The sequence below is a fragment of the Microcebus murinus genome, chromosome 7 (assembly GCF_040939455.1).
Source record: "Microcebus murinus isolate Inina chromosome 7, M.murinus_Inina_mat1.0, whole genome shotgun sequence".
Lineage (NCBI taxonomy): Eukaryota > Metazoa > Chordata > Mammalia > Primates > Cheirogaleidae > Microcebus > Microcebus murinus.
Genome location: NC_134110.1, coordinates 36,924,996 through 36,941,606, shown reverse-complemented (window position 1 = coordinate 36,941,606; position 16,611 = coordinate 36,924,996). Strand labels below are relative to the sequence as shown.

The window sequence follows — 16,611 nt, the reverse complement described above, 5'->3', positions numbered from 1 at the left end:
GATAATTTTTCCACAGACTGGGGGTGGGGACAGGGTGGCAGAGTTCTGTGGCCTGGTCTCTAACAGGCCACGGACCAGTAAGGTTCATGGAATATAAGGTTCACAAGGACAGGGATTTTTCTCTGTTATGTTTGCTACTGCTGCCCAGCCTCTAGAATAAAGCTGGCATGTGATGGAAGCTCAAATAAATACATGTGGAATAAATACCAAGGTTCCTAGCTGCCATGGCTGGGACAAGGATGCACGGGGAATCGTCTACTCTGCAGAGAGGTAGAGCAGGAGCAGGTGGGGAAGGAGCACTTTGCTGCCCAGGTCATGGGAAAACAGCTTGGCCGCTCTGCCCACCCAGAGCTGAGAAGACTTTACCTGCTTTTCTGTGATATTTTAAGGAACTGGAGAGCAATGGGAACTTCAGAGTTATCCCTGCCTGCGAGAGTTACCAAGGCCTTCCCAGAGCCCCCGCTCTCACTTCTTCCTCCCAGGGACCCAGCCCTTTTTGATGCTGACAGTATATTTACTCCCGTGAAGTGTAGGCCCTTTCGTCTCTTTCTGCCTCATACTATTGGGTTTCATAGCACGGATAAGCCCTTTCCCAGAGTCCCACATACGGGTATGGTTAAGTGGAGAACAACGAACTCTTATTCAGGGTGCTCTCGGGTGCCATGTACTTGGCCTTAAAATCCTCACTTTAATCTCCACCATACTCCGGAGTGGCTGTTAGCAGCATACATGGAAAAGAAAGGTGGGGAAATGGAGGCTCAGGGAAAGACAGTTGTCCCAGGGTCACCAAGCAAGAAACAAACTCGGATTCCAGGTGGGACTCTCACCCAGGGCCGCGTGATGCCCATCCTCTCTTCCACGCCACCCTGTCTCTGTGACACGCAAGGACTCATGACGTTAAAACCGGCGTTTCTCCCCTTCGGTTTGAGTACCCTCTCCATGCACCGCCCAGGGAGGCCGACACAGAGCTCAGAGATGCAGGAGGTAGGGCTGAGCCCCGTCAGAGGGATGTTTCTAAGGCACAAGCCCACACATCTCATCTTCCTGGCAGCAGGACTGAGGCCAGCCTCCTTCTCAATCTAGTCCCTGCTCACCTCTCAGGGCCCCAGCTCCCGCCCCTCTCCCACCCCACATCAGCCTCTCCTCGGATCCCAGGCACACGCCAGCTGCGGTGACTGTCCTGCGCCTGCGCAGTCTCTGCACTCAGCCCCAAAGTCCCCCTATCCTGTCTACATGGTGACTCAAAGGCCACCGGCTCTGAGAACACTTTGGGGATCCCTCTTTTCAGCAGACTGAAAGTCACTTCACCTCTTGATGAACTGTCCCCTGAGTGTCCATCTTGCCCTCTAGACTGGGGGGATTTATTAATAGTTCTAATCTCTTGCTCCTAGTATAATACCATGGATGTTCTCAGCATGTGCCACTGAAGGCATGTCTGGAATACAGAACTGGAAGGTACATTTATGCCAGAGACAGAGGAATTAATGCCTCAGGGCTATCTGTAGTCAGACACCTGTGACCATCTTCTGGGTCAGCCTCCAGCCGAGATGTCAAATCATCATCACCACTGTATTAGTTCGCTAGATCTGTCATAACAAATTGGGTGGCTTAAAACCACAGAAATTTATTCTCTCGCAGTTCTGGAGGCTAGAATTCCCAAATCAAGGTGTCAGCAGGGCTGTGCTCCCCCTGACACTTGGGGGGAGAATCCTTCCTTGCCCCTCCCTAGCTTGCAGCAGTTGCCAGCAATCCTCGGTGTCCCTTGGCTTGTAGCTGCATCACTGCAGTTCCCTGAGCCATCTTCTCTCCATGTATGTCTGTCCCTGGGGCCAAATTTCCCTTTTTTATAAGGACACTAGTCATATTGGAGCTGGGCCCACCCTAATGACCTCCTTTTAACTTGATTACCTCTACAGGGAGTTTATTTCTAAATAAGGTCAGAATGTGAGGTTCTGGGGGTTAAGACTTCAAGACATCTTTTTTGGGGGGACACAACTGAACCCATAACAGTCATCATCATCGCCACCATCATCAGGACAGCTAACATTTCCACTCCTCCTGGTCCCTGTGTGCCAGGCACCATTCCCACTGTTCCCCACGTATCACCTCATCTAGTTCTCACCACAACCCTAGGAAGCAGAAGTCTTCTTCTCCCCATTTGACAGGTAACAAAACCGAGGCTCAAAGAGGTTTGGAGCTACCCAATGTCAGCAAGTGGCCAGTATAAAACTGAGCAAAGACTCACACCAAAGTCCAGGATCCAAAATCTTACCAACTGTCTACACCACAGAAGAAGCTTTGTTTCTGGTGACACGATTGCCCTCTGCAGATTCTGTTTCAAGCCCCATGTGACTGCCATCTGCAAATGCTTAACACTGTTACTTCAAGCTGAAAGTTTAAAATATCATAGCTGAACTCATCTTACCCCAACCAACTCTCAACTTGTTCCAGCATGGGAACACCCCACACATACACATGTTACATCCATTAAGCATCTTTGGGAAAAATGAGTTTTGAAGAGTAACGCATGTATATTTCACTGACTAATTCACATGGCCCTGCATATGCAAACTTCTGGATCTGCTGTTCTCTATAATAGCTGCCTGAAGGGCCTCCACCCTTTTTCAAGATGATACATCCAGAACCTGGGCAGTCTGCCCCAGTAGGTGGCTCCGACTGCCCAGGAAGTTATAGGGTGGTGGCCAATGGAAAGATCGCTGGGCTGAAGTCAGGAAGCCTGGGCTTCTGTCTTGGCTTCCATTTCCTCCTCCACACGAACCACCCTGAGCACTAGGGCCCCACTCCTTTTGGTCCTCACAGACAACTTGAAAGAGTTTCTCAAGTTTAACAAAAAAAGAGTCACACACTAAGCTAAAGAAGAATGAAGCATCTGGTCTACCACAGGGTGGGTACTTTGCTAAACGGATACTCAGGACTAACTGGGACAAATAAGAGAACTGCAAAGGGGAAAGTGTAAGTGTGTGTGTGTGTGTGTGTGTGTGTGTGTGTGTGTGTGTGTGTATTAGGTGACATGTCCAAGGGCCAGGGCTGTGTGTAAGTGTGTGTGTGTGTGTGTGTGTGTGTGTGTGTGTGTGTGTATTAGGTGACATGTCCAAGGGCCAGGGCTGACCCAGGTCTGTGTGACTAAAAAGTCCCACTGCTTTCCTCCTCACCTGATGGCCAGGGGACAGGGATGCAGATTGAAGCTTGTTAAGCAGGAAGGTGATGTGACCTGACACATTATGGAGAGTCCTCTGGCAGTAGCTCGAAGGATAGACCAAAAGGAGGGCTGTAAGGTGGGAGAGGACTGGACGACTCAGGGGACACTACACAGAGAGGAACTGTGGGGATGGGCAGAAGGGGCTAGACTGGACATGCTGGGATAGGTGTCTTCAGAACTGGGAGAAGAGAAAAAAAGAAAGGCAGTGAGTATCAGGCATGAAGAAAGCCTTCTCTCCTCTCAAGCTCAGACCTAGGAAGCCAGGACACCAGGAAAGCCATGTCACAGTTCCACTTCCTGTTTCCCTTCAACAGGAACCAAAGAACTGCAGCTGTGGGAGGAGAGGACAAGAAAGAAGAGAGGACACAGACTTACTTCTTCCACTGAGGCCAGGAACTGACCACTCCAAGGGACGCACAGGCTGGTAGAACCAGGAGGCTGAGGAGACCACAATCTTTTGAAACACAGACATGACTCAGCCTCACCAACAAGCAGGAAAGTTCAATGTCATGGCTATCCCTCCTCCTTATGCCGCTCATCCAATTGAACCCTAAGACAGCCAATCCTACACCTCTCTGTCTTCCCTCCCAGACTCCTACAGGAGCATCCTACCTGGTCGTCCAGCTTCCATCCTTGCTCTCACCCACCTAATCTACTCAGTCCAATGTAGCCAGAGTCATCCTTGCAAAGGGCCAGTATCATATCACTCCCTCACCTTAAGCTTTCAATGGTTTCTCAATGGTCTCATGATAAAGTCCAAGCTTTAGAATGTGGCTCCTGCTCTCCCCTCTAGCCTCAACACATCCCACCTCAAACATTAGGTTCCAACCATACTGAGTCACTCACAGTTCCCAGCACATACTGTGCTATTCCCACCATTCACATTCCAGCTTAGGTTCCCTGCCCCTAGAATATCCTTCCTTTCCTTCCATTCTTTACTGGCTAATTCCTATTCATTATTGAAGATTCAGCTCAAGGATCACACCCTATAACTAGTCATCTCTGACCCTTCCTGGAAGGTGGGGCCAGGCACCTCTTCTTAAGTGCCCCATAATACATTATGTTTCTGTGAGATCACATAAAACACACTGGCTCATAATTATCTGTGCAGGTCTGTCCCTCATTCACAAAAAACGTTCCAGGATAGCAGAAATGGTGTAAGTGTTCAACACAAGAGCTGGCACATAGTAGGCACTTAATAAAGAAGAGAGAGCAAGAGGAGGAGGAGGAAGGGAAGGAGAAGAAAGGGGAAAAGAAAGAGGAAAAGGAGGGAAGGATGAAGGGAGGGGACAACAAATATTACAGGTACTCAAAGAATAATTGCAACAGGAAGGATCAAGAAATGCTTTACAGAGAAGGTGCATCTGGACCATGCTTTAAAGAATAGGTTGAATTTTCGGTAGATGGAGATGGTAGGGAAGGGGCAATTTAGATGGAAGGAATAGCAAGATCATAAAGGTGTAAAAGCATTAATATATGTTTTGGTGGAATTTTCGGTAGATGGAGATGGTAGGGAAAGGGCAATTTAGATGGAAGGAATAGCAAGATCATAAAGGTGTAAAAGCATTAATATATGTTTTGGTGGAATATTTCACACAGGGTGGTGGGCTAAAGCACAGGGTGAGAGGGGAGGGTGCGGTGAACTCAGAATCTTCTAGATGCCATGTGATGTGTCTGTCCCCTAGTGCATTAATTAAAATGCTTTTTTAGCTACAATTAACAGAAAACCCAACTCAGGATAGTCTTAAGGTAGGTTCAGTGTCTTGTTCCTTCCATTTTTCTGCGCTGACACCTTCAACACATGCTCCCAAAGCTAGGCCCCCTCATGGTCAGGAGGACACCTGACCTCCTGCCACAGTTCCAGATTTGGAACTGTGATAGCTGCCACAGTTCCAGATATCACATGCCAACCCTACTATGTCCCACAACAGAAGAGAGACTGTTTCTTCCTAAACATCTCTTTTTAAGATAGAGAAAAATATTTCCCCACCCCTATCCCCAGATAATTTCCCTTCCTATTTCTCTGGCCAGGGCTGTGTCACTTGCCCATGCCTAAACCAATCACTGCCAAGGGGAACAGGACCACAGTGATTCACCACTGGAGCTGGGACAGTCCTCCCTAAAGCCCCTGGAAGATGGATTTCTGAAGGTCAATGTTCTGCCTGCAAAAAAGAAGGAGAAAGGGTGTTCGGTAAGCAACCGACAGAGTATGCCACACCTTGTCATTCACTCGCCTCCATGGTATATGGCTCAACAGAACGCAATCTGCAAATATCCCACATCTCCACCCTGCTGCCGTTCTATTTTAGGGCTGAGGAAGTAACTGTCCTAGGAGAGGAAACTCGCTAACAGCTATTATGGGAAGGTCTATAAACGACACCATAGTTTGCTTTTCTAGATCAGGAGTTCTGTTACAGGGGGCATACGAAATAGCAGGGATGATTGCATTCTAGAGAAAAAACCCCAAACGCTGTTTTATTTTAACTAAGAGTTTCACCTTTCTCCTTGGACAAAGGTTTTCCTTAGACCACCCAAAAAATAACCAGTGCATTACTAGCACAAAGACTGTGATTTGACTATTCTTGGCCTTGAATACCCTTCCCTTTTCTTGCCACTTGCAAGTAAGCTCAGGGAGCACCTCTTCCACAAAGCTTTCTCTGCCCACCCCACTGGGAGGACTCTCTGCCTTCCCTACACACTCATGGCTGTTGCTTGGTAAATTTCCTACAGTATTAACTGGTATCAGTCCCAAACCATTCACAATTACATACCCTTCTCTTCTACTCAACTGCAAGGTAATCTAGTGCAAGGACTTTGATTCTTCACCTTTATACCCTAAGTGCTTGGCACATAGCAGGATATGCAGGAAAAGTTTGTGAAATGAAAACTCTTAAAACTGAATTAGCTCTTTCATGCTTCCTCTCCTACTGCTCATGCAAATGAGAACTCTTATCCCATTTTGGAACCCACTCACTTTTGTTTAGTACCAATTATGTGCCAGGCACTTGCTTAGCCACTTTCCTCATATATTGCTTTATTTGACACCCTAAAAAAAACTATGACATGTTCTACAATTTATAGAAGAAACTGAAGCTCAGGGAGCCTAAGAGAAAGGCTAAGGACAGACTCTTCCAAGGCCACATGAGGAATTAGGGCATGGAATTCAAATTCAAGTCTTTAGAGTCAATATTGGATCACAATCAAGAGCACGAGATTAGAACACAGACCACCTCACTTACAATCTTGCCACTTATTAGCTATATGACCTTGGGAAAGTTAATTAGGCTCTGTGTATCTCAAGTTCATGATATATAAAATAGTACCTGTTTCATAGGATTATTATGAGAACTGAATCAGATCACAGACAAAAACTGCTTAGAACAGCACTGACACATATTAATGAAAAATAAATATTAGCTATCATTACTGATTCCAAGTTCACTGGTTTTCCCATGGCATCATGACAAATGCTCCTACCCTCCAACCCACCAAGTCACCTTAGGCAAGAAAGAATGACCTGGCCAAAGGACAGCCGACTGGAGAGAGCATGAGAACTACTATCCAGAGGAGCAGCCGCAGAGAAGAGCGGGTCAAAGATCGTGGAGGCAATGAAATGCCTAAATTCCATCCCACAATGGTTCTCAGCATAGCTCAGCCCTCATTTATGGAGTCCTAGGGGAACCTCTAGGGGAAAGGACATTAAATGAGACAGGAGCCAGCTCAGCTCCCCAAAGCCCATCTACTGACCATACACCAAAGAACAGCCCCATAGCTTAAATAAGCTTTAAGAACTTTAAATGCTTGCAGCCTTCCCCTGAAAATCCAGTGCCCACAGCAGCTATGAGGTGAAGCAGAGGGAGTCTCCAAAGAAAGATGCCCACCGGGAGACACATCCCATTGGCCTTGAAGCCAAAAAAGATCCCTCTGAAGCTCCCACCATCCCACATTGGTTATCTCACTGTAACCTGTTGGGGAGGGGGAATCAGGACAGCAGCTACCATCCCCTTTACGCAGGTGAGGAACTGAGCTTCAAAGAGGATAACTACCTGCTATTTAAAGTTACAATACTAGTCAGTAGCAGTCCCCAACTAGGACTCAGGACTCCTGAGTCTCGATTCAGCCAGTGCTAGTTTTCATTATCTTACTACATCTTTTGCATCAGTATTTGTCTTCTTTTAGTGTTTGAATTTCAAATTTCCTTCCTTCCTCTTTCCTTTCTTCCAAAACATTTTTGTCTTCTCTGTGATAAGCGCGGTGCTAGATGCTAGGGGTTACTAAGATGAACCGCCCCCCCCCATACCTGCAGCAGGTGAACACACAGGACGTGCTCAGTAAGTGCTTGCTGATCTCAATCCAATCTTTTTTATTACTAATGTTCTATTATAGATCCCAATTTTCTGTTCCCCAAAATGGCAATTTTTACATTTTTATAAATGTTCTTTCTCTTCCTGGTCTGAAAAGAAGACTGAATATATTAAGCTAGCTGGTTCCAACTTGGTGTCTACCAGGATGACAAGAGAGGTAAGACCCCTTTTACAAAGCTAGGACCCCAAAGGGGTCAAAGTCTCCTCTAAAAAGAGAGCCTGAACTATCCCTCCCATCAGTCCAGAGAAATAGCTAGAACATTGTGTCTGCCTTAGGGTCTGTGTGAGGGAAAAGGGCTCCTATGCAAACTTTAAAACCTCAAGGTGTGGGCATGGCACCCATCATACATACACTACCGGTCTGGGGTTAAAATCTTGGACCCAGAAGCTCCCACAGAAACTTGTCCAGGACCCAGGAAACTGGAGCATAAAACTGCTCTGTGGAGACAGCCCTGCTGACCCGAGATAGGTGGGACTCTCAGGGAGCATGAAGCCACCAGGCCCAAAAGCCAGAAGATGACACACATGGGAGCCCTGGCTCCTCTAGAATGAACACAACAGCGTAACCTGAAAGAGAACGTCAGTGTGTTTAAGACAAAGATATAAAGTATGAAGAGAAACCCTAATGAAAGGATAAGACCCAAGGATAAAAGGCCAGGCAGATCTGAAAGAGAACCAAGAATTTCTAGAAGTAAAATGTACAGTCATTAAAATGGCAAACTCAGTGATGAGAAAATTCAACAAATGTGGTTAACACACCTAAACAACTTAAGCCAACGTACGTGGCTCAGCCTCCCTGCTCAGTGCCTGCTATGTGCTGAGCACAAGGGGACGAGAAGAATAACATACAGTCCCGCTCCCCACCCTCCAGCCCCCTTCAAGGTGCTCCATCTCACAGGTGTTGCACTCGCATGAGCAAACACATTTCCCTGCAAGACAGCTGTAATGATGGCCATCATCTATGGAATCCTTGCGCTGGGTGCTTTTCCTACATTATCTCAGTTAAGTCAGTGTAGTCACTGCAGAATATACGGAAAGGCAGAGTCTGAAGTACACCCCAGAATCTTCTGTTCCCCCATCTACTGACCATTCTCCCGAACCATCCTGCAACTGTCAAGGTCACAGAACTCAAGGGAGAACAACTATAAAGAAGTTATATGTCTACTCGAAAGGATAATTTAGATATAAAACTGCAATGATACAGACACACAGTATTGTCACACACAGGCAGTTTTATAAAGGCAGAAGCCGTGACCAAAACTTCAGGATCATCTTTGAAGAGGGATATGCAAACATCCCCCAGAAACCACAAGCAGGCGTTGTCTTGACGCCCTCCTTCCTGTTCTGCCCACGGACCATCCTCACTGGGCTCGCTTCCGCCTAACTCCCCACCACAGCTGGGGGAAGTTAAGTACTGACAGGCACTTTTCTTTATCCCAAACCAGACTCCAACTTGGGACACCCTCCCCCCCCACTGGAAGGACACACTTGCTTACTTTTCTAACTCCATGCACCTTCGCACTTCCTGACTTAGGGCGGTGGAGGAAGAGGAAATGCCAAAAATATTACAAGTTTCATTCATGGCATCTCCAAGAGATGGGACTGAAGGGGCTGTCAGGGGAACCCCAGACAGCAAACAACCTCTGTCTTCCTGTAACTTAGCATGCTGGTGGCCAAGAGAGGAGCCCCATTTTGGACAGGAGCCCATCTGCTCTAAGTAACTGAGAAGACTTTAGAAATCTGGTCTTAATTACCCCCTCACAGCAACGTGGCTACACACACATCATGGTGTGTCTCCCTCCCTCTCCGAAGATGGGGCTCCCCCCACCAGATGCCACCAGTGGGCCAGGCCCGCCAGCTGTTCCTTCCCCTAAGGATCCAGCCGGATCTGTCCTGATCAATCTACACGCTCTCTCCTGACCTCTGTGGCCAACGGCCTGCTCTGCGAACAGGGCTGGCTGAGGTTAGGGGACACCAGTAGTGGCTTTGGAACCAAGATTTTAGCTGTACTTAAGGCAGAGCAGACTTTAAATGAGAGGACCAACCTCGCACCCTGCCCATCCCTGCCTGGCAGAGGATGTGAGAATAGGTGGGCTGGTAGAAGATTTTCATGGTTTGGTAATTTTAACTTATTCACGAGGCAGGGCAAGAAGAATTAGTGTCCCTGGGTGGAAAGTGAACAAGTAGGCCCGCAGCCTGAAGAATGTGGAGTGACACAAATCCTCAACCCCAGCTCTTCACAGAAAGCCTGGCACAGAGGTCAGCTTTGATGGAGGAATGACCATGAGGGCACAAGTGGACACTGACTCCCACCCACGCATCACTACTGCCATAGAAAAATGTCCCTGGCCTCCCCTCTCCTATGGCTTTGGAACCTCTCCCCAGAGCACCAGTAACACCCTCCTTCACCAGCCCCTCAAGATGGCCACATCCTAATACCCAGGTTACACGGCAGTGGGAATTAGGGTTGCAGATGGAATTAAGGTTGCTCATCTGTTGACCTTAAAATAGGGAGAGTAGCCTAGATTGGAGAGGTGGTCCAACGTAATCATTTTTAAGGGTCCTTAAAGGTAGGAAAAGGCACCAGCAGGGAGAACCAAAGAGACAGGCAGTGTGAGAAGGACTGAGATCCTCGCTGCTGACTTTGAAGATGGAGGAAGGAGACCACGAGCCGAGGTATGCAGGTGGCCCACAGGTGCTGCAGAAAGGAAATAACTTCCAGAAGGAACACAGCCCTGATGCCTTGATTTTAGCCCAGTGAGGCCCATTTTAAACTTCTGACCTCCAGAATTGTGACAAATAAATTTATAATGTTTAAGCCACTAAGTTCGTGATAATTTGTCACAGCAGCAATAAGAAACGAATACGCAATCATCATACTTATCCTAATATAATATAATTTTCATTTATATGCCTATCACCCCCATCAACGATACCAGTAGCTAACATGTGCTGAGCTTACAGTTACCATGAGTACTTACTGTGTAATGTGGCCTGCACCCAGTGTCTGACCCACATAAGATACTAAATTGAACACTAAGAGGAAGGTAAACATGGGGACCTAAGAGTGGGGGAGGGCATTAGGGGCATCTTAGAGGAGATAAAGGCACAGGAGCATTTTAAAAGATGAGCAGGAGTTGGCCCAGGAGAGAGGAAGAGCATCCCAGGCAGGGGAAGAACAGAAGCAGACACTCAGAGAAAGGAAATGGTAGGACACGTGCTGCCAAGCGCTCCGGTGGCTCCACTGCAGGCTGGTAATAAGTCTCTAGCCTGTGAGTCTCCTCCATGTCCACAGTCACATGCCTTCCTGCCTGACTGAAATCTCCATGAAATGCCTCCTAGACACTTCAAATTTAGCATGGCTGATACAGAACTAGATTTTCTCCATGAATGTATTCCTCCTAGCCTGCCCTGTGTCCCAAAATGACACCACCATGCACCCAGCTGTTCAGGCCAGAACCCCAGGAGTCCCCAGGTAGGCTCTACCCACTTCTCTCTACCTCCGCTGCTACCATCCTAGGCTAAGCCACCATCATCTTTCTTCCTAAGTGGTCTCCCTGCTTCCACATTTTGCTCCCTGTGATCCACTCTTCATAAAGCAGTCAAATCAATCTCTTAAGAATGTCTATCAGATCTCACTCTTGAGCTTAAACTCACCAATGCTTCCTCTTGTATTTAGTGGTGGGAATCTCCCCAGCATGGCCTAGAAACAGCTGTGTGATCTGGCCCCTGCCTCCCTCTCAAATCTCACCTTGTGCCATTCTCCCCATCACTCCCTTACACCCTACCCGCTCCCGCCACCCACTTCCCTCACTCTCTGGAACACATCAAGCTCTTTTGTGCATGGCCAACTTTGCACATTCCCATTCCTCTGCCTGGAATGCCTTCCCCCACATCCTCTCTGCCTGGCCAGTTCCTTCTCCACTTTCCAACCTCAGAAGGGTTTTCCCTTGCAAAACTAGGATCAAAACTTTGTACCCCCACCTCCCACTTTGGTCCCTAGCTTGTTTCCTTGGTAACAAGTATGGCCAGAATCTTTCAACTTGTTGGAAGTTAACTGCTTCTTTCTTGTTGCCTATCTCCTCCAGAGGAATGCAAGTTCCAGGAGGGTGGGGCCATTCTGTATCACAACTGTATCACGGGGACTTCACACCAGGCAGTGGAGCAGGTGTTCAATACATGGTTGTTAAATTGATTAATTAAAAGAGAAAGTGTGAGGCTGACACTGAAAGATGAGGCTAGAAATAGAAGGCCTTAAGAACAGGGTCCTATTCATCTTTGCACGACTGGCACCTCCCACAGGGGAGCCACTTAGCAAATGTTTTACTGGATGCATGCAAGAATGACTCAATTCCAGATGAATCTGAGAACTGCTGTCCCTTCTGGGCAAGGCTCCCAAAGGGCTTCCCTCACCTACTTGGGACCTCTTAGGAGGTAACATGTCTAGGGCACAGAGCAAGTGCTCTATAAATGGGGTCACTGTCATTATTGCTTATGTGCAGATCAGCCATGCAGTCTCCTAGAAAAACTTCTTCTCAAGCCCATGCTAGATATGGTAGCTAAGTGAAGAAATGGAGGGAAAAATTAGAATAGAGCAGCAGGATCCGGTCAAATGCAACTGAGACCTTGGTAGGGAAAAGGCAGGAATACCACTGTCCCAGGTAACATGAGTTCCTTTTCTTTCCTCTTAACCTCAGCCACCTGGGTGCTGTGTGGAGATGCCAGGTGGGACGTGAGTCCTCACAACGTAGGGCTCGATTTGAATGCACACATTCATCTTTGGGTCTGCAAAGCTTGCACTGATTTTGAAAATCTGGCTCACTGTGGCTGGTGAGGACTGGGGAGGTGTAGAGAATTTCAATTTCCTTCACCAAATGGCAAGCTTGCGAAAAGTCCTTTCTCTCCAACATTATCACATACTAAAAATGAAAAACCAGCCATTCAGAGCTCTCATGAGAAAAATAGATGGGCTGCTTAGCTCACAAGAAACAGGAGGGCTGAAAATCGAATCTAAAGAACATCATACGGTACATTATGTGCTAAGATACTGCCCTTTTTTGGACTTGGGAGTTTCTATTTTCACAAAAGAATGGGACAGAGAAAAGTAATTCCCCATATAATAAGCCATCCATTTTATACTTCAAATCCATTTCGTAGCTGAATCTCCAAATCCATTTGGTGGGCGAACAGTAGGGATTAGGTGCTTTTTTTTTTTTACCTATCTTAAAATTTCCAGTTTTCTCAAACTGCATATCTCAAAAACAGCAGAAATAACATAAGACTGTGAAGAGAAGGCACTAAAGCGGTGAAGGTTATAATGCAAAGAAGACGGTGAAGGTTTTAATGCAAAGAAGACGTATTTCCAAATCTGCCTCATGGCTAACAGATCGTAATCTATTTCCAAATCTGCCTCATGGCTAACAGATCGTAATCTAACAGTGAAAGGGGCATGGGGCTGAAAGTTTGAAGACACCGAAACTACTCCTGGCCCTGGTACCAACTGGCCATGTGACCTTGAGCAAGCCAGGTCCGGATTCTCTGGGTCTCATCTAAAAAAAAAATCGAAAGATCTTTTTCTTTCTAAACTGTTGATTGGGTGTTTGCAGAAAACCTGCATCTTCTTAAAGCTATCCAGTGGCCCTCGAACAGAAAGGAATTGGCGTAGTTTGCAATGGTGATAAAACTGGCCTAAAAATCAAATTACATTTTACAATCCCAAAACATTACTCAGCAATCCAGATCCTGCTGTAATCCCAGAATCAATCATGCCAAGATAACCTGACCGAGTAGACAGGGGGAAATGTGGGCGAAAGTTCCTGTTCTTTCTGATCAGTGCAGGTAAAGCTGAGGTCAAGTTAACGATCGTCTGGCAATCGTCTGGCGTTGGCTGTTCGTCTCCCTGCGCTAGTGGAAAACAAACATTAAAGGAAACCGCTGTGGAAGTAGCCAAGATGAACTCTCTGGATGTATTAAATCGCAGAAAACCCGGACACCGGCAAGTTTCTTTTTTCTTTTAAACTTCATGTCGCTCCCAGAAAATGCAGCAGGTCCCAAAATGGTACAAGCGGAAAACACAAGCCACTTCCCTGATCTTCCCACGAGCAAACAGCGAACCCCAAGAGGGAATCCTCCCCTTTCCTTTCATTTCTTTTGCTTTAAGCAAGTGGCCTGGGGCCTGCTAGGCAGCGCCGTGTCCAGGCCGGGGGCCGCGGGGAACTTTCCTCGGCCGCGCCAGAGAGACAATGCCGCCCGCGGCCAGCGCCCGCGCCTCCGCGCCGCGAGGGCGCCCCCTCGGCGGGTCCCGGCCGCCCGGCTTGCCGTCCCGGCCCCTCTGCGGGAGGGCGGCTCGGAGCCACCCAGGGCGCCCCCCTGCCCCACCTCGGCGTCTCCGCAGAGCGGGAGGCCGCCAGGCGCGCCGAGCCGGCCCCTCTCTGGAGCTGGGGGCGCGGAGACCCCCGGGGCGGCCTCGCCCGGCCCTGCAGAGCGCGGCCGCTCTCCGCACACTCCCCAGCCCCGGGCCGGCGCCCTCCCCGCTGAGAGGGGCACCCCGCTGCGCATGGAGCCGGGAGCCCGCCCGGCGCCCAGTCCTGGCGCCTCTCCGCGCGGGGGCCCGGGCAGGGGGCGCTAACGACCGTGGGCGACCCCGCCCGGCCCCGCCGAGCCCGTCCGGGCGCCCCGCAACTCACCGGGACCGGGCGGGCCGCTGGGCATTACTCCATCGCGGGCCCGGCGCAGACGCCCGCGCCCCGGCACCCCGCGGCCGGGCGCTCGCGGCTCTCGGGTCGGAAAGCGAACTGCGGCCCGGAACGGCCGGCTCGGCGGGCGGCGCGGGCCGGGGGCTGCCCGAGCGCGGAGAGCTCGCCCGCGGCGGCGGCGAGGCGAGGCGAGGCGCGGGAGCCGAGCGCGGCGCAGGAAGGGGCGGGCGACCATGTGCCGGGGGGAGGAGGCCGCGGCGACGCGAGCGGCTCGCACGATCCCGCTCGGCGGCGGAGGGCGCGGGTTTCAGGAAATCCAAACACTTCGACAGGAAATCGGAATCCTGACTAAGCATTCCCGGGCCCGCGGCCGCTGCGCGCCGGGGGGCTCCCGCCTCGCTTAACCCTTGGCCCGCCGGCAGACAGGCGGGGGGCGCCGCAGGCCGACTCCGGCAGGGGGACTGCAGGCTGCGGGGACAGGCGGGGTCCCCGAGGTCGGCCAGGGTCGGCGTCCTTCGCCTTCAGCCCCCCACCCGCGCCGGACTACCCCCTCCTCGCCCAGAGGTAGAAGGGGTGGGATTTACCCACACAAGACCTTGGACGTGGAAGGTGCCTTTCTAAGGCCCTGACTGCGGGAAAGCACGCTGCTGCTCTTCCATCCTGCAGAGGACTGCCCTGCAGTCTCCTGGCCAGTCCCCTGTTTTGAGTAGAAGAGTGACTTTACCTGGCTGCCCCTTGCACTACGTCCTCTCTGCTAATTTCCTCGTTTTCACCCATTGCTAGTGGATAGGACCTTTCTGGTCAGGATAGTGCAGTAACAGTATGCACTTCAGTCTCTGGGGTTGGAACGTGGTTTTTGCCTTTTTTCTCCCTGTGTTAACCTGAGTAAGTCACTTAGCTTTCCTGAGCCTCAGTTTCCTCCCATATGAAATGAGTGTTAATTCTGCCCTCATAGGTTTTTATTTGGAAACCAAATGTTTAGACAGTAGCACGTTAGAAACACTCAAATAAGCATAGCCATGCTTCACCTTATTATTACCATTAAGAGACATAAGAGAAAGGAGGATTTTAATTTGCAGGCTGTGTGTTGTGCATATCTGCGACTACTTGCAAAGGCCAGGGACAGTGGTCTTTCCTAAGAACTTTGTTTCCCTCCTAATCATTGGGAGATTGTTTTTCTTTGCAGCATTTCAGAAACCGCTCTCTGCAGAGGAAAAGGTTAGTGTCTGCGGCAGACCCTCCTGTGGGGAAATCTGAAACTCAGGAAACCTCACAAAACTTGGGTTTTTGCTGTTAACCTGAGAGTCAGGACATGGTGGGGACAGGGGTGTTTAAAAGTCTGGAGAGGCTTAACAAAGTTTGTGAAAACCAAAGTGAATCTCTGACTGGGCAGAGAGGCTGGACAGCCAATGAGAGCGATTCACTGTGGTTTCCCACAGAAATGCCACATTTGGTGGGTTGGAGGATGGAGCTTGGTGGTTTTGCCCTAAGTGTTTCAGATTCATTTGAAACCCAATGAGACTTTGAAGAGGGAACAACATGCCCATGAGTGAAAACAGAAGCCTGAAATGAACCTGTGGGGAACTGGAAGTTGGGTACCAGCTCCTTTTCTCTAAGCGAGGAACAGACATCAGTTTCAGACCCAGATTTGTCTCTTTCCTGCAACTCCCTTTCAGTGGTCAGAAGTGATAGGACAAGCTCCAGGCTGGATGCCAGGAGTCCAGGGTCCTGCCCCAGGCCCCTTGCAGCTGCTGTCCCCTCTGTCTGAAAGAATTTCCACATGAGTGTTCTTGGCACGTAGTTCACAGCCAGAAAAGCAGTCAGCTTCTCAGAGAGGCTTTCCCCAACCATGCCATCTACTTGTCTCTGCCACCTACACTCCCACCCCCAGCCCTTCCACACATGGGTGCCCTGTTTTTTTGCTTCATAGCCCTTTGTCACTATTTAATTTATCCCATGTATTTGTTGCTTGTTATCTGTCCCCACTGTCCCTTTACAGCAGGACCTTTGCTTGTCTCCTTAGAACAGTGCTAGCCCACAGCCACCCCCAACAAAGACATGTTGAAGGAACGGAAGGGACAAACAGGACTAGAGTTGCAGATTTGACTCTCGTACCAGGCAGGGGTGACTTGCTCTGTCCCTCAGCTCCCTGTGTCTTCCTCTTTGGTGGAGACACTCAAAAGGGAATGCCCAGCATGATGGAAGAAGCGCCAGATGGCTCTACTAATGGTTCTGGAAAGTTAAAACTATAAGTAATTAAGACTGTCAGACGAGGTAGCTGTAGTCTCATTGGTACAGTCCCAGTTAATTACTCCCTCTTTTGTGCTTGCCC

General features: G+C 49.3%; 1 protein-coding gene across 2 annotated transcripts in view; it reads right to left on the bottom strand.

Annotated features, from left to right (window-relative positions):
• Positions 1-14,564, bottom strand: part of ASAP1 (ArfGAP with SH3 domain, ankyrin repeat and PH domain 1) — a 342,366-nt gene extending 327,802 nt beyond the window's left edge. For both annotated transcript variants that reach the window (XM_012785407.3, XM_076005020.1), the window contains exon 1: positions 14,271-14,564. The gene's annotated coding sequence lies outside the window, so the exon portion shown is untranslated. The remainder of the gene's footprint in view (positions 1-14,270) is intronic.
• Between the last annotated feature and the right edge of the window lie 2,047 nt (positions 14,565-16,611).